This window comes from Aotus nancymaae, unplaced genomic scaffold, assembly GCF_030222135.1.
Source record: "Aotus nancymaae isolate 86718 unplaced genomic scaffold, 86718_ANA_hifiasm-v0.15.2.pri h1tg000001l, whole genome shotgun sequence".
Classification (NCBI taxonomy): Eukaryota; Metazoa; Chordata; class Mammalia; order Primates; family Aotidae; genus Aotus; species Aotus nancymaae.
Window position 1 is genome coordinate 17,868,616 of NW_026988412.1, and position 18,422 is coordinate 17,887,037.

The following is an 18,422-nucleotide window of genomic DNA, read 5'->3' on the forward strand; positions in this document are numbered from 1 at the left end:
GGGTGTCCAAACTCTAGAATCCTTCCGTGTTTGAACTCGTGAGTCATTCAATGTCCACATTCCAGATCAAAGTGTGTCTGAATTCCAGAAGCACCAAATGTCTGCATTCTAGAATCGGAATGTGGCGGAATTCTAGAATGCACAGCACGGCGGATATCTAAAGTCCTAAAATGCCTGCTATCGGGAAGTTAAGGTGTCTGACATCCAGAATGTTACTAGGTCAGCATTCTACCGTTCTGAGAGGTTCTGGGTTCTAGAATCAATGGACGGCAGAGATCTGGCATGTCAGGTTGTCCAAACTCTAGAATCCTTGCGTGTCTGAACTCGAGAGTCATTCAATGTCCACATTCCGGATCACAGGGTGTCTGAATTGCAGAAGCACCAATTGTCTGCATTCTAGAATCGGAATGTGGTAGAATTCTAGAATGCACAGCACGGCGGAATTCTAAAGTCCTAAAATGCCTGCTCTCCGGAAGTTAAGATGTCTCACACCCAGAATGCTACCACATCAGAATTATACCATTCTGAATCATTCTGGGATCTAGAATCAATGGACGGGTGAGTTCCAGAATGTCAGGGTGGCAAAACTCTAGAATCCTTGTGTGTCTGAACTCGAGAGTCATTCAATGTCCACATTCCAGAACTCTGGATGTCTGAATTATAGAAGCACGAAATGTCTGCATTCTAGAATCGGAATGTGGCGGAATTCTAGAATGCACAGCACGGCGGAATTCTAAAGTCCTAAAATGCCTGCTATCCGGAAGTTAAGGTGTCTGACATCCAGAATGGTACCACATCAGAATTATACCATTCTGAAACATTCTGGGATCTAGAATCAATGGACCGTTGAGTTCCAGAATGTCAGGGCGGCAAAACTCTAGAATCCTGGCTTGCCTGAACTCGAGAGTCATTCAATGTCCACATTCCAGAACTCTGGATGTCTGAATTATGGAAGCACCAAATGTCTGCATTCTAGAATCGGAATGTGGCGGAATTCTAGAATGCACAGCACGGCGGAATTCTAAAGTCCTAAAATGCCTGCTATCCGGAAGTTAAGGTGTCTGACATCCCGAATGCTACCACGTCAGAATTATACCATTCTGAAACATTCTGGGATCTAGAATCAATGGACGGCTGAGTTCCAGAGTGCAAGGGTGGCAAAACTCCAGAATCATTGCGTGTCTGAACTCGAGAGTAATCCAATGTCCACATTCCAGAATTCTGGATGTCTGAAATATAGAAGCACCAAATGTCTGCATTCTAGTATCAGAATGTGGCGGAATTCTAGAATGCACAGCACGGCGGAATTTTAAAGTCCTAAAGTGCCTGCTATCCAGAAGTCAAGGTGTCTGACATCCAGAATGTTACTAGGTCAGCATTCTACCGTTCTGAGAGATTCTGGGTTCTAGAATCAATTGATGGCAGAGTTCTGGAATGTCAGGGTGTTCAAACTCAAGAATACTTGCGTGTCTGAACTCGAGAGTCATTCAATGTCCACATTCCGGATCACAGGGTGTCTGAATTCCATAAGCACCAAATGTCTGCATTCTAGAATCGGAATGTGGCGGAATTCTAGAATGCACAGCACGGCGGAATTCTAAAGTCCTAAAATGCCTGCTATCCGGAAGTTAAGGTGTCTGACATCAAGATTGCTACCAAGTCAGAATTATATCATTCTGAAAGATTCTGGGATCTAGAATCAATGGACGGCTGAGTTCCAGAATGTCAGGGTGGCAAAACTCTAGAATACTTGCGTGTCGGAACTCGAGAGTCATTCAATGTCCACATTCCAGAACTCTGGATGTCTGAATTATAGAAGCACGAAATGTCTGCATTCTAGAATCGGAATGTGGCGGAACTCTAGAATGCACAGCACAGCGGATTTCTAAAGTCCTAAAATGCCTACTAGCCGAAAGTTAAGGTGTCTGACGACCAGAATGTTACTAGGTCAGCATTCTACCGTTCTGAGAGATTCTGGGTTCTAGAGTCAATGGACGGCAGAGTTCCGGAATGTCAGGGTGTCCAAACTCTAGAATCCTTCAGTGTTTGAACTCGAGAGTCATTCAATATCCATATTCCGGGTCACAGGGTGACTGAATTCCAGAAGCACCAAATGTCTGCTTTCTAGAATCGGAATGTGGCGGAATTCTAGAATGCACAGCACGGCGGAATTCGAAAGTCCTAAAATGCCTGCTATCGGGAAGTTAAGGTGTCTGACATCCAGAATGCTGCCACGTCAGAATTATACCATTCTGAAAGATTCTGGGATCTAGAATCAATGGACGGTTGAGTTCCAGAATGTCAGGGTGGCAAAACTCTAGAATCCTTGCGTGTCTGAACTCGAGAGTCATTCAATGTCCACATTCCGGATCACAGGGTGTCTGAATTCCAGAAGCACCAAATGTCTGCATTCTAGAATCGGAATGTGGTGGAATTCTAGAATGCACAGCACGGCAGAATTCTAAAGTCCTAAAATGCCTGATATTCGGAAGTTAAGGAGTCTGACATCCAGAATGTTACTAGGTCAGCATTCTATCGTTCTGAGAGATTCTGGGTTCTAGAATCAATGGACGGCAGAGTTCTGGAATGTCAGGGTGTCCAAATTCTAGAATCCTTCCGTGTTTGAACTCGTGAGTCATTCAATGTCCACATTCCAGATCAAAGTGTGTCTGAATTCCAGAAGCACCAAATGTCTGCATTCTAGAATCGGAATGTGGCGGAATTCTAGAATGCACAGCACGGCGGATTTCTAAAGTCCTAAAATGCCTACTAGCCGAAAGTTAAGGTGTCTGACGACCAGAATGTTACTAGGTCAGCATTCTACCGTTCTGAGAGATTCTGGGTTCTAGAGTCAATGGACGGCAGAGTTCCGGAATGTCAGGGTGTCCAAACTCTAGAATCCTTGCGTGTCTGAACTCGAGAGTCATTCAATGTCCACATTCCGGATCACAGGGTGTCTGAATTCCAGAAGCACCAAATGTCTGCATTCTAGAATCGGAATGTGGCGGAATTCTAGAATGCACAGCACGGCAGAATTCTAAAGTCCTAAAATGCCTGATATTCGGAAGTTAAGGAGTCTGACATCCAGAATGTTACTAGGTCAGCATTCTACCGTTCTGAGAGATTCTGGGTTCTAGAATCAATGGACGGCAGAGTTCTGGAATGTCAGGGTGTCCAAACTCTAGAATCCTTGCGTGTCTGAACTCGAGAGTCATTCAATATCCACATTCCGGATCACAGGGTGTCTGAATTCCAGAAGCACCAAATGTCAGCATTCTAGATTCGGAATGTGGTAGAATTCTAGAATGCACAGCACGGCGGAATTCTAAAGTCCTAAAATGCCTGATATTCGGAAGTTAAGGAGTCTGACATCCAGAATGTTACTAGGTCAGCATTCTACCGTTCTGAAGGATTCTGGGTTCTAGAATCAATGGACGGCAGAGTTCTGGAATATCAGGGTGTCCAAACTCTAGAATCCTTCCGTGTCTGAACTCGTGAGTCATTCAATGTCCACTTTCCGGATCACAGGGTGTCTGAATTCCAGAAGCACCAAATGTCTGCATTCTAGAATCGGAATATGGCGGAATTCTAGAATGCACAGCACGGCGGAATTCGAAAGTCCTAAAATTCCTGCTATCGGGAAGTTAAGGTGTCTGACATCCAGAATGCTACCACGTCAGAATTATACCATTCTGAAAGATTCTGGGATCTAGAATCAGTGGACGGCTGAGTTCCAGAATGTCAGGGTGGCAAAACTCTAGAATCCTTGCGTGTCAGAACTCGAGAGTCATTCAATATCCACATTCCAGAACTCTGGATGTCTGAATTATAGAAGCACCAAATGTCTGCATTCTAGAATCGGAATGTGGCGGAATTCTAGAATGCACAGCACGGCGGAATTCTAAAGTCCTTAAATGCCTACTAGCCGAAAGTTAAGGTGTCTGATGACCAGTATGTTACTAGGTCAGCATTGTATCGTTCTGAGAGATTCTGGGTTCTAGAATCAATGGACGGCAGAGATCTGGAATGTCAGGGTGTCCAAACTCAAGAATACTTGCGTGTCTGAACTCGAGAGTCATTCAATGTCCACATTCCGGATCACAGGGTGTCTGAATTCCAGAAGCACCAAATGTCTGCATTCTAGAATCGGAATGTGGCGGAATTCTAGAATGCACAACACGGCGGAATTCGAAAGTCCTAAAATGCCTGCTATCCGGAAGTTAAGGTGTCTGACATCCAGAATGCTACCACATCCGAATTATACCATTCTGAAAGATTCTGGTATCTAGAATCAATGGACGGCTGAGTTCCAGAATGTCAGGGTTTCCAAACTATAGAATCCTTGCGTGTCTGAACTCGAGAGTCATTCAATATCCACATTCCAGGACTCTGGATGTCTGAAATATAGAAGCAACAAATGTCTGCATTCTAGAATCGGAATGTGGTGCAATTCTAGAATGCACAGCACGGCAGAATTCTAAAGTCCTAAAATGCCTGCTATTCGGAAGTTAAAGTGTCTGACATCCAGAATGTTACTAGGTCAGCATTCTACCGTTCTGAGAGATTCTGGGTTCTAGAATCAATGGACGGCAGAGTTCTGCAATGTCAGGTTGTCCAAACTCTAGAATCCTTCCGTGTCTGAACTCGTGAGTCATTCAATGTCCACATTCCGGATCACAGGGTGTCTGAATTCCAGAAGCACCAAATGTCTGCATTCTAGAATCGGAATGTGGCGGAATTCTAGAATGCACAGCACGGCAGAATTCTAAAGTCCGAAAATGCCTGATATTCGGAAGTTAAGGAGTCTGACATCCAGAATGTTACTAGGTCAGCATTCTATCGTTCTGAGAGATTCTGGGTTCTAGAATCAATGGACGGCAGAGTTCTGGAATGTCAGGGTGTCCAAACTCTAGAATCCTTCCGTGTTTGAACTCGTGAGTCATTCAATGTCCACATTCCATATCAAAGTGTGTCTGAATTCCAGAAGCACCAAATGTCTGCATTCTAGAATCGGAATGTGGCGGAATTCTAGAATGCACAGCACGGCGGATATCTAAAGTCCTAAAATGCCTGCTATCGGGAAGTTAAGGTTTCTGACATCCAGAATGTTACTAGGTCAGCATTCTACCGTTCTGAGAGGTTCTGGGTTCTAGAATCAATGGACGGCAGAGATCTGGCATGTCAGGTTGTCCAAACTCCAGAATCCTTGCGTGTCTGAACTCGAGAGTCATTCAATGTCCACATTCCGGATCACAGGGTGTCTGAATTCCAGAAGCACCAAATGTCTGCATTCTAGAATCGGAATGTGGTAGAATTCTAGAATGCACAGCACGGCGGAATTCTAAAGTCCTAAAATGCCTGCTCTCCGGAAGTTAAGATGTCTCACACCCAGAATGCTACCACATCAGAATTATACCATACTGAATCATTCTGGGATCTAGAATCAATGGACGGGTGAGTTCCAGAATGTCAGGGTGGCAAAACTCTAGAATCGTGGCGTGTCTGAACTCGAGAGTCATTCAATGTCCACATTCCAGAACTCTGGATGTCTGAATTATAGAAGCACGAAATGTCTGCATTCTAGAATCGGAATGTGGCGGAATTCTAGAATGCACAGCACGGCGGAATTCTAAAGTCCTAAAATGCCTGCTATCCGGAAATTAAGGTGTCTGACATCCAGAATGCTACCACGTCAGAATTATACCATTCTGAAAGATTCTGGGACCTAGAATCAATGGACGGCTGAGTTCCAGAATGTCAGGGTGGCAAAACTCTAGAATACTTGCATGTCTGAAGTCGAGAGTCATTCAATGTCCACATTCCAGAACTCTGGATGTCTGAATTATAGGATCACCAAATTTCTGCATTCTAGAATTGGAATATGGCAGAATTCTAGAATGCACAGCACGGCGGAATTCTAAAGTCCTAAAATGCCTACTATCCGGAAGTTAAGGTGTCTGACATAAAGAATGCTACCAAGTCAGAATTATAACATTCTGAAAGATTCTGGGATCTAGAATCAATGGACGGCTGAGTTACAGAATGCCAGGGTGGCAAAACTCTAGAATCCTTGTGTGTCTGAACTCGAGAGTCATTCAATGTCCACATTCCAGAACTCTGGAAGTCTGAATTATAGAAGCACGAAATGTCTGCATTCTAGAATCGGAATGTGGCGGAATTCTAGAATGCACAGCACGGCGGAATTCTAAAGTCCTAAAATGCCTGCTATCCGGAAGCTAAGGTGTGTGACATCCAGAATGGTACCACATCAGAATTATACCATTCTGAAACATTCTGGGATCTAGAATCAATGGACGGGTGAGTTCCAGAATGTCAGGGCGGCAAAACTCTAGAATCCTGGCTTGTCTGAACTCGAGAGTCATTCAATGTCCACATTCCAGAACTCTGGATGTCTGAATTATGGAAGCACCAAATGTCTGCATTCTAGAATCGGAATGTGGTGGAATTCTAGAATGCACAGCACGGCGGAATTCTAAAGTCCTAAAATGCCTGTTATCCGGAAGTTAAGGTGTCTGACATCCCGAATGCTACCACGTCAGAATTATACCATTCTGAAACATTCTGGGTTCTAGAATCAATGGACGGCTGAGTTCCAGAGTGCAAGGGTGGCAAAACTCCAGAATCATTGCGTGTCTGAACTCGAGAGTAATCCAATGTCCACATTCCAGAATTCTGGATGTCTGAAATATAGAAGCACCAAATGTCTGCATTCTAGTATCAGAATGTGGCGGAATTCTAGAATGCACAGCACGGCGGAATTTTAAAGTCCTAAAGTGCCTGCTATCCAGAAGTCAAGGTGTCTGACATCCAGAATGTTACTAGGTCAGCATTCTACCGTTCTGAGAGATTCTGGGTTCTAGAATCAATTGATGGCAGAGTTCTGGAATGTCAGGGTGTTCAAACTCAAGAATACTTGCGTGTCTGAACTCGAGAGTCATTCAATGTCCACATTCCGGATCACAGGGTGTCTGAATTCCAGAAGCACCAAATGTCTGCATTCTAGAATCGGAATGCGGCGGAATTCTAGAATGCACAGCACAGCGGATTTCCAAAGTCCTAAAATGCCTACTAGCCGAAAGTTAAGGTGTCTGACGACCAGAATGTTACTAGGTCAGCATTCTACCGTTCTGAGAGATTCTGGGTTCTAGAGTCAATGGACGGCAGAGTTCCGGAATGTCAGGGTGTCCACACTCTAGAATCCTTGAGAGTTTGAACTCGAGAGTCATTCAATATCCATATTCCGGGTCACAGGGTGACTGAATTCCAGAAGCACCAAATGTCTGCTTTCTAGAATCGGAATGTGGCGGAATTCTAGAATGCACAGCACGGCGGAATTCGAAAGTCCTAAAATGCCTGCTATCGGGAAGTTAAGGTGTCTGACATCCAGAATGCTACCACGTCAGAATTATACCATTCTGAAAGATTCTGGGATCTAGAATCAATGGACGGCTGATTTCCAGAATGTCAAGGTGGCAAAACTCTAGAATCCTTGCGTGTCTGAACTCGAGAGTCATTCAATGACCACATTCCGGATCACAGGTTGTCTGAATTCCAGAAGCACCAAATGTCTGCATTCTAGAATCGGAATGTTGCGGAATTCTAGAATGCAAAGCACGGCAGAATTCTAAAGTCCTAAAATGCCTGATATTCGGAAGTTAAGGAGTCTGACATCCAGAATGTTACTAGGTCAGCATTCTACCGTTCTGAGAGATTCTGGGTTCTAGAATCAATGGACGGCAGAGTTCTGGAATGTCAGGGTGTCCAAACTCTAGAATCCTTGCGTGTCTGAACTCGAGAGTCATTCAATGTCCACATTCCGGATCACAGGGTGTCTGAATTCCAGAAGCACCAAATGTCTGCATTCTAGAATCGGAATGTGGTAGAATTCTAGAATGCACAGCACGGCGGAATTCTAAAGTCCTAAAATGCCTGCTCTCCGGAAGTTAAGATGTCTCACACCCAGAATGCTACCACATCAGAATTATACCATTCTGAATCATTCTGGGATCTAGAATCAATGGACGGGTGAGTTCCAGAATGTCAGGGTGGCAAAACTCTAGAATACTTGTGTGTCTGAACTCGAGAGTCATTCAATGTCCACATTCCAGAACTCTGGATGTCTGAATTATAGAAGCACGAAATGTCTGCATTCTAGAATCGGAATGTGGCGGAATTCTAGAATGCACAGCACGGCGGAATTCTAAAGTCCTAAAATGCCTGCTATCCAGAAGTTAAGGTGTCTGACATCCAGAATGGTACCACATCAGAATTATACCATTATGAAACATTCTGGGATCTAGAATCAATGGACGGGTGAGTTCCAGAATGTCAGGGCGGCAAAACTCTAGAATCCTTGCGTGTCTGAACTCGAGAGTCATTCAATGTCCACATTCCAGAACTCTGGATGTCTGAATTATGGAAGCACCAAATGTCTGCATTCTAGAATCGGAATGTGGCGGAATTCTAGAATGCACAGCACGGCGGAATTCTAAAGTCCTAAAATGCCTGTTATCCGGAAGTTAAGGTGTCTGACATCCCGAATGCTACCACGTCAGAATTATACCATTCTGAAACATTCTGGGATCTAGAATCAATGGACGGCTGAGTTCCAGAGTGCAAGGGTGGCAAAACTCCAGAATCATTGCGTGTCTGAACTCGAGAGTCATTCAATGTCCACATTCAAGAATTCTGGATGTCTGAAATATAGAAGCACCAAATGTCTGCATTCTAGTATCAGAATGTGGCGGAATATTGGAATACACAGCACGGCGGAATTTTAAAGTCCTAAAGTGCCTGCTATCCAGAAGTCAAGGTGTCTGACATCCAGAATGTTACTAGGTCAGCATTCTACCGTTCTGAGAGATTCTGGGTTCTAGAATCAATTGATGGCAGAGTTCTGGAATGTCAGGGTGTTCAAACTCAAGAATACTTGCGTGTCTGAACTCGAGAGTCATTCAATGTCCACATTCCGGATCACAGGGTGTCTGAATTCCAGAAGCACCAAATGTCTGCATTCTAGAATCGGAATGTGGCGGAATTCTAGAATGCACAGCACGGCAGAATTCTAAAGTCCTAAAATGCCTGCTATCCAGAAGTTAAGGTGTCTGACATCAAGAATGCTACCAAGTCAGAATTATATCATTCTGAAAGATTCTGGGATCTAGAATCAATGGACGGCTGAGTTCCAGAATGTCAGGGTGGCAAAACTCTAGAATACTTGCGTGTCGGAACTCAAGGGTCATTCAATGTCCACATTCCAGAACTCTGGATGTCTGAATTATAGAAGCACCAAATGTCTGCATTCTAGAATCGGAATGTGGCGGAATTCTAGAAAGCACAGCACAGCGGATTTCTAAAGTCCTAAAATGCCTACTAGCCGAAAGTTAAGGTGTCTGACGACCAGAATGTTACTAGGTCAGCATTCTACCGTTCTGAGAGATTCTGGATTCTAGAGTCAATGGACGGCAGAGTTCCGGAATGTCATGGTGTCCAAACTCTAGAATCCTTGAGTGTTTGAACTCGAGAGTCATTCAATATCCATATTCCGGGTCACAGGGTGACTGAATTCCAGAAGCACTAAATGTCTGCTTTCTAGAATCGGAATGTGGCAGAATTCTAGAATGCACAGCACGGCGGAATTCTAAAGTCCTAAAATGCCTGCTATCGGGAAGTTAAGGTGTCTGACATCCAGAATGCTGCCACGTCAGAATCATACCATTCTGAAAGATTCTGGGATCTAGAATCAATGGACGGCTGAGTTCCAGAATGTCAGGGTGGCAAAACTCTAGAATCCTTGCGTGTCTGAACTCGAGAGTCATTCAATGTCCTCATTCCGGATCACAGGGTGTCTGAATTCCAGAAGCACCAAATGTCTGCATTCTAGAATCGGAATGTGGCGGAATTCTAGAATGCACAGCACGGCAGAATTATAAAGTCCTAAAATGCCTGATATTCGGAAGTTAAGTAGTCTGACATCCAGAATGTTACTAGGTCAGCATTCTATCGTTCTGAGAGATTCTGGGTTCTAGAATCAATGGACGGCAGAGTTCTGGAATGTCAGGGTGTCCAAACTCTAGAATCCTTCCGTGTTTGAACTCGTGAGTCATTCAATGTCCACATTCCAGATCAAAGTGTGTCTGAATTCCAGAAGCACCAAATGTCTGCATTCTAGAATCGGAATGTGGCGGAATTCTAGAATGCACAGCACGGCGGATATCTAAAGTCCTAAAATGCCTGCTATCGGGATGTTAAGGTGTCTGACATCCAGAATGTTACTAGGTCAGCATTCTACCGTTCTGAGAGGTTCTGGGTTCTAGAATCAATGGACGGCAGAGATCTGGCATGTCAGGTTGTCCAAACTCTAGAATCCTTGCGTGTCTGAACTCGAGAGTCATTCAATGTCCACATTCCGGATCACAGGGTGTCTGAATTGCAGAAGCACCAAATGTCTGCATTCTAGAATCGGAATGTGGTAGAATTCTAGAATGCACAGCACGGCGGAATTCTAAAGTCCTAAAATGCCTGCTCTCCGGAAGTTAAGATGTCTCACACCCAGAATGCTACCACATCAGAATTATACCATTCTGAATCATTCTGGGATCTAGAATCAATGGACGGGTGAGTTCCAGAATGTCAGGGTGGCAAAACTCTAGAATCCTTGTGTGTCTGAACTCGAGAGTCATTCAATGTCCACATTCCAGAACTCTGGATGTCTGAATTATAGAAGCACGAAATGTCTGCATTCTAGAATCGGAATGTGGCGGAATTCTAGAATGCACAGCACGGCGGAATTCTAAAGTCCTAAAATGCCTGCTATCCGGAAGTTAAGGTGTCTGACATCCAGAATGGTACCACATCAGAATTATACCATTCTGAAACATTCTGGGATCTAGAATCAATGGACCGTTGAGTTCCAGAATGTCAGGGCGGCAAAACTCTAGAATCCTGGCTTGTCTGAACTCGAGAGTCATTCAATGTCCACATTCCAGAACTCTGGATGTCTGAATTATGGAAGCACCAAATGTCTGCATTCTAGAATCGGAATGTGGCGGAATTCTAGAATGCACAGCACGGCGGAATTCTAAAGTCCTAAAATGCCTGCTATCCGGAAGTTAAGCTGTCTGACATCCCGAATGCTACCACGTCAGAATTATACCATTCTGAAACATTCTGGGATCTAGAATCAATGGACGGCTGAGTTCCAGAGTGCAAGGGTGGCAAAACTCCAGAATCATTGCGTGTCTGAACTCGAGAGTCATCCAATGTCCACATTCCAGAATTCTGGATGTCTGAAATATAGAAGCACCAAATGTCTGCATTCTAGTATCAGAATGTGGCGGAATTCTAGAATGCACAGCACGGCGGAATTTTAAAGTCCTAAAGTGCCTGCTATCCAGAAGTCAAGGTGTCTGACATCCAGAATGTTACTAGGTCAGCATTCTACCGTTCTGAGAGATTCTGGGTTCTAGAATCAATTGATGGCAGAGTTCTGGAATGTCAGGGTGTTCAAACTCAAGAATACTTGCGTGTCTGAACTCGAGAGTCATTCAATGTCCACATTCTGGATCACAGGGTGTCTGAATTCCAGAAGCACCAAATGTCTGCATTCTAGAATCGGAATGTGGCGGAATTCTAGAATGCAGAGCACGGCGGAATTCTAAAGTCCTAAAATGCCTGCTATCCGGAAGTTAAGGTGTCTGACATCAAGAATGCTACCAACTCAGAATTATATCATTCTGAAAGATTCTGGGATCTAGAATCAATGGACGGCTGAGTTCCAGAATGTCAGGGTGGCAAAACTCTAGAATACTTGCGTGTCGGAACTCGAGAGTCATTCAATGTCCACATTCCAGAACTCTGGATGTCTGAATTATAGAAGCACGAAATGTCTGCATTCTAGAATCGGAATGTGGCGGAATTCTAGAATGCACAGCACGGCGGATTTCTAAAGTCCTAAAATGCCTACTAGCCGAAAGTTAAGGTGTCTGACGACCAGAATGTTACTAGGTCAGCATTCTACCGTTCTGAGAGATTCTGGGTTCTAGAGTCAATGGACGGCAGAGTTCCGGAATGTCAGGGTGTCCAAACTCTAGAATCCTTGAGTGTTTGAACTCGAGAGTCATTCAATATCCATATTCCGGGTCACAGGGTGACTGAATTCCAGAAGCACCAAATGTCTGCTTTCTTGAATCGGAATGTGGCGGAATTCTAGAATGCACAGCACGGTGGAATTCGAAAGTCCTAAAATGCCTGCTATCCGGAAGTTAAGGTGTCTGACATCCAGAATGCTACCACGTCAGAATTATACCATTCTGAAAGATTCTGGGATCTAGAATCAATGGACGGCTGAGTTCCAGAATGTCAGGGTGGCAAAACTCTAGAATCCTTGCGTGTCTGAACTCGAGAGTCATTCAATGTCCACATTCCAGAACTCTGGATGTCTGAATTATAGAAGCACCAAATGTCTGCATTCTAGAATCGGAATGTGGCAGAATTCTAGAATGCACAGCACGGCGGAAATCTAAAGTCCTAAAATGCCTGCTATCCGGAAGTTAAGGTGTCTGACATCCAGAATGTTACTAGGTCAGCATTCTACCGTTCTGAGAGATTCTGGGTTCTAGAATCAATGGACGGCAGAGATCTGGCTTCGCAGGGTGTCCAAATTCTAGAATCCTTGCGTGTCTGAACTCGGGAGTCATTCAATGACCACATTCCGGATCACAGGGTGTCTGAATTCCAGAAGCACCAAATGTCTGCATTCTAGAATCGGAATGTTGCGGAATTCTAGAATGCAAAGCACGGCAGAATTCTAAAGTCCTAAAATGCCTGATATTCGGAAGTTAAGGAGTCTGACATCCAGAATGTTACTAGGTCAGCATTCTACCGTTCTGAGAGATTCTGGGTTCTAGAATCAATGGACGGCAGAGTTCTGGAATGTCAGGGTGTCCAAACTCTAGAATCCTTGCGTGTCTGAACTCGAGAGTCATTCAATGTCCACATTCCGGATCACAGGGTGTCTGAATTCCAGAAGCACCAAATGTCTGCATTCTAGAATCGGAATGTGGTAGAATTCTAGAATGCACAGCACGGCGGAATTCTAAAGTCCTAAAATGCCTGCTCTCCGGAAGTTAAGATGTCTCACACCCAGAATGCTACCACATCAGAATTATACCATTCTGAATCATTCTGGGATCTAGAATCAATGGACGGGTGAGTTCCAGAATGTCAGGGTGGCAAAACTCTAGAATACTTGTGTGTCTGAACTCGAGAGTCATTCAATGTCCACATTCCAGAACTCTGGATGTCTGAATTATAGAAGCACGAAATGTCTGCATTCTAGAATCGGAATGTGGCGGAATTCTAGAATGCACAGCACGGCGGAATTCTAAAGTCCTAAAATGCCTGCTATCCAGAAGTTAAGGTGTCTGACATCCAGAATGGTACCACATCAGAATTATACCATTATGAAACATTCTGGGATCTAGAATCAATGGACGGGTGAGTTCCAGAATGTCAGGGCGGCAAAACTCTAGAATCCTTGCGTGTCTGAACTCGAGAGTCATTCAATGTCCACATTCCAGAACTCTGGATGTCTGAATTATGGAAGCACCAAATGTCTGCATTCTAGAATCGGAATGTGGCGGAATTCTAGAATGCACAGCACGGCGGAATTCTAAAGTCCTAAAATGCCTGTTATCCGGAAGTTAAGGTGTCTGACATCCCGAATGCTACCACGTCAGAATTATACCATTCTGAAACATTCTGGGATCTAGAATCAATGGACGGCTGAGTTCCAGAGTGCAAGGGTGGCAAAACTCCAGAATCATTGCGTGTCTGAACTCGAGAGTCATTCAATGTCCACATTCAAGAATTCTGGATGTCTGAAATATAGAAGCACCAAATGTCTGCATTCTAGTATCAGAATGTGGCGGAATATTGGAATACACAGCACGGCGGAATTTTAAAGTCCTAAAGTGCCTGCTATCCAGAAGTCAAGGTGTCTGACATCCAGAATGTTACTAGGTCAGCATTCTACCGTTCTGAGAGATTCTGGGTTCTAGAATCAATTGATGGCAGAGTTCTGGAATGTCAGGGTGTTCAAACTCAAGAATACTTGCGTGTCTGAACTCGAGAGTCATTCAATGTCCACATTCCGGATCACAGGGTGTCTGAATTCCAGAAGCACCAAATGTCTGCATTCTAGAATCGGAATGTGGCGGAATTCTAGAATGCACAGCACGGCAGAATTCTAAAGTCCTAAAATGCCTGCTATCCAGAAGTTAAGGTGTCTGACATCAAGAATGCTACCAAGTCAGAATTATATCATTCTGAAAGATTCTGGGATCTAGAATCAATGGACGGCTGAGTTCCAGAATGTCAGGGTGGCAAAACTCTAGAATACTTGCGTGTCGGAACTCAAGGGTCATTCAATGTCCACATTCCAGAACTCTGGATGTCTGAATTATAGAAGCACCAAATGTCTGCATTCTAGAATCGGAATGTGGCGGAATTCTAGAAAGCACAGCACAGCGGATTTCTAAAGTCCTAAAATGCCTACTAGCCGAAAGTTAAGGTGTCTGACGACCAGAATGTTACTAGGTCAGCATTCTACCGTTCTGAGAGATTCTGGATTCTAGAGTCAATGGACGGCAGAGTTCCGGAATGTCATGGTGTCCAAACTCTAGAATCCTTGAGTGTTTGAACTCGAGAGTCATTCAATATCCATATTCCGGGTCACAGGGTGACTGAATTCCAGAAGCACTAAATGTCTGCTTTCTAGAATCGGAATGTGGCAGAATTCTAGAATGCACAGCACGGCGGAATTCTAAAGTCCTAAAATGCCTGCTATCGGGAAGTTAAGGTGTCTGACATCCAGAATGCTGCCACGTCAGAATCATACCATTCTGAAAGATTCTGGGATCTAGAATCAATGGACGGCTGAGTTCCAGAATGTCAGGGTGGCAAAACTCTAGAATCCTTGCGTGTCTGAACTCGAGAGTCATTCAATGTCCTCATTCCGGATCACAGGGTGTCTGAATTCCAGAAGCACCAAATGTCTGCATTCTAGAATCGGAATGTGGCGGAATTCTAGAATGCACAGCACGGCAGAATTATAAAGTCCTAAAATGCCTGATATTCGGAAGTTAAGTAGTCTGACATCCAGAATGTTACTAGGTCAGCATTCTATCGTTCTGAGAGATTCTGGGTTCTAGAATCAATGGACGGCAGAGTTCTGGAATGTCAGGGTGTCCAAACTCTAGAATCCTTCCGTGTTTGAACTCGTGAGTCATTCAATGTCCACATTCCAGATCAAAGTGTGTCTGAATTCCAGAAGCACCAAATGTCTGCATTCTAGAATCGGAATGTGGCGGAATTCTAGAATGCACAGCACGGCGGATATCTAAAGTCCTAAAATGCCTGCTATCGGGATGTTAAGGTGTCTGACATCCAGAATGTTACTAGGTCAGCATTCTACCGTTCTGAGAGGTTCTGGGTTCTAGAATCAATGGACGGCAGAGATCTGGCATGTCAGGTTGTCCAAACTCTAGAATCCTTGCGTGTCTGAACTCGAGAGTCATTCAATGTCCACATTCCGGATCACAGGGTGTCTGAATTGCAGAAGCACCAAATGTCTGCATTCTAGAATCGGAATGTGGTAGAATTCTAGAATGCACAGCACGGCGGAATTCTAAAGTCCTAAAATGCCTGCTCTCCGGAAGTTAAGATGTCTCACACCCAGAATGCTACCACATCAGAATTATACCATTCTGAATCATTCTGGGATCTAGAATCAATGGACGGGTGAGTTCCAGAATGTCAGGGTGGCAAAACTCTAGAATCCTTGTGTGTCTGAACTCGAGAGTCATTCAATGTCCACATTCCAGAACTCTGGATGTCTGAATTATAGAAGCACGAAATGTCTGCATTCTAGAATCGGAATGTGGCGGAATTCTAGAATGCACAGCACGGCGGAATTCTAAAGTCCTAAAATGCCTGCTATCCGGAAGTTAAGGTGTCTGACATCCAGAATGGTACCACATCAGAATTATACCATTCTGAAACATTCTGGGATCTAGAATCAATGGACCGTTGAGTTCCAGAATGTCAGGGCGGCAAAAGTCTAGAATCCTGGCTTGTCTGAACTCGAGAGTCATTCAATGTCCACATTCCAGAACTCTGGATGTCTGAATTATGGAAGCACCAAATGTCTGCATTCTAGAATCGGAATGTGGCGGAATTCTAGAATGCACAGCACGGCGGAATTCTAAAGTCCTAAAATGCCTGCTATCCGGAAGTTAAGCTGTCTGACATCCCGAATGCTACCACGTCAGAATTATACCATTCTGAAACATTCTGGGATCTAGAATCAATGGACGGCTGAGTTCCAGAGTGCAAGGGTGGCAAAACTCCAGAATCATTGCGTGTCTGAACTCGAGAGTCATCCAATGTCCACATTCCAGAATTCTGGATGTCTGAAATATAGAAGCACCAAATGTCTGCATTCTAGTATCAGAATGTGGCGGAATTCTAGAATGCACAGCACGGCGGAATTTTAAAGTCCTAAAGTGCCTGCTATCCAGAAGTCAAGGTGTCTGACATCCAGAATGTTACTAGGTCAGCATTCTACCGTTCTGAGAGATTCTGGGTTCTAGAATCAATTGATGGCAGAGTTCTGGAATGTCAGGGTGTTCAAACTCAAGAATACTTGCGTGTCTGAACTCGAGAGTCATTCAATGTCCACATTCTGGATCACAGGGTGTCTGAATTCCAGAAGCACCAAATGTCTGCATTCTAGAATCGGAATGTGGCGGAATTCTAGAATGCAGAGCACGGCGGAATTCTAAAGTCCTAAAATGCCTGCTATCCGGAAGTTAAGGTGTCTGACATCAAGAATGCTACCAACTCAGAATTATATCATTCTGAAAGATTCTGGGATCTAGAATCAATGGACGGCTGAGTTCCAGAATGTCAGGGTGGCAAAACTCTAGAATACTTGCGTGTCGGAACTCGAGAGTCATTCAATGTCCACATTCCAGAACTCTGGATGTCTGAATTATAGAAGCACGAAATGTCTGCATTCTAGAATCGGAATGTGGCGGAATTCTAGAATGCACAGCACGGCGGATTTCTAAAGTCCTAAAATGCCTACTAGCCGAAAGTTAAGGTGTCTGACGACCAGAATGTTACTAGGTCAGCATTCTACCGTTCTGAGAGATTCTGGGTTCTAGAGTCAATGGACGGCAGAGTTCCGGAATGTCAGGGTGTCCAAACTCTAGAATCCTTGAGTGTTTGAACTCGAGAGTCATTCAATATCCATATTCCGGGTCACAGGGTGACTGAATTCCAGAAGCACCAAATGTCTGCTTTCTTGAATCGGAATGTGGCGGAATTCTAGAATGCACAGCACGGTGGAATTCGAAAGTCCTAAAATGCCTGCTATCCGGAAGTTAAGGTGTCTGACATCCAGAATGCTACCACGTCAGAATTATACCATTCTGAAAGATTCTGGGATCTAGAATCAATGGACGGCTGAGTTCCAGAATGTCAGGGTGGCAAAACTCTAGAATCCTTGCGTGTCTGAACTCGAGAGTCATTCAATGTCCACATTCCAGAACTCTGGATGTCTGAATTATAGAAGCACCAAATGTCTGCATTCTAGAATCGGAATGTGGCAGAATTCTAGAATGCACAGCACGGCGGAAATCTAAAGTCCTAAAATGCCTGCTATCCGGAAGTTAAGGTGTCTGACATCCAGAATGTTACTAGGTCAGCATTCTACCGTTCTGAGAGATTCTGGGTTCTAGAATCAATGGACGGCAGAGATCTGGCTTCGCAGGGTGTCCAAATTCTAGAATCCTTGCGTGTCTGAACTCGGGAGTCATTCAATGACCACATTCCGGATCACAGGGTGTCTGAATTCCAGAAGCACCAAATGTCTGCATTCTAGAATCGGAATGTTGCGGAATTCTAGAATGCAAAGCACGGCAGAATTCTAAAGTCCTAAAATGCCTGATATTCGGAAGTTAAGGAGTCTGACATCCAGAATGTTACTAGGTCAGCATTCTACCGTTCTGAGAGATTCTGGGTTCTAGAATCAATGGACGGCAGAGTTCTGGAATGTCAGGGTGTCCAAACTCTAGAATCCTTCCGTGTCTGAACTCGTGAGTCATTCAATGTCCACATTCCAGATCAAAGGGTGTCTGAATTCCAGAAGCACCAAATGTCTGCTTTCTAGAATCGGAATGTGGCAGAATTCTAGAATGCACAGCACGGCGGACTTCTAAAGTCCTAAAATGCCTGCTATCGGGAAGTTAAGGTGTCTGACATCCAGAATGCTACCACGTCAGAATCATACCATTCTGAAAGATTCTGGGATCTAGAATCAATGGATGGCTGAGTTC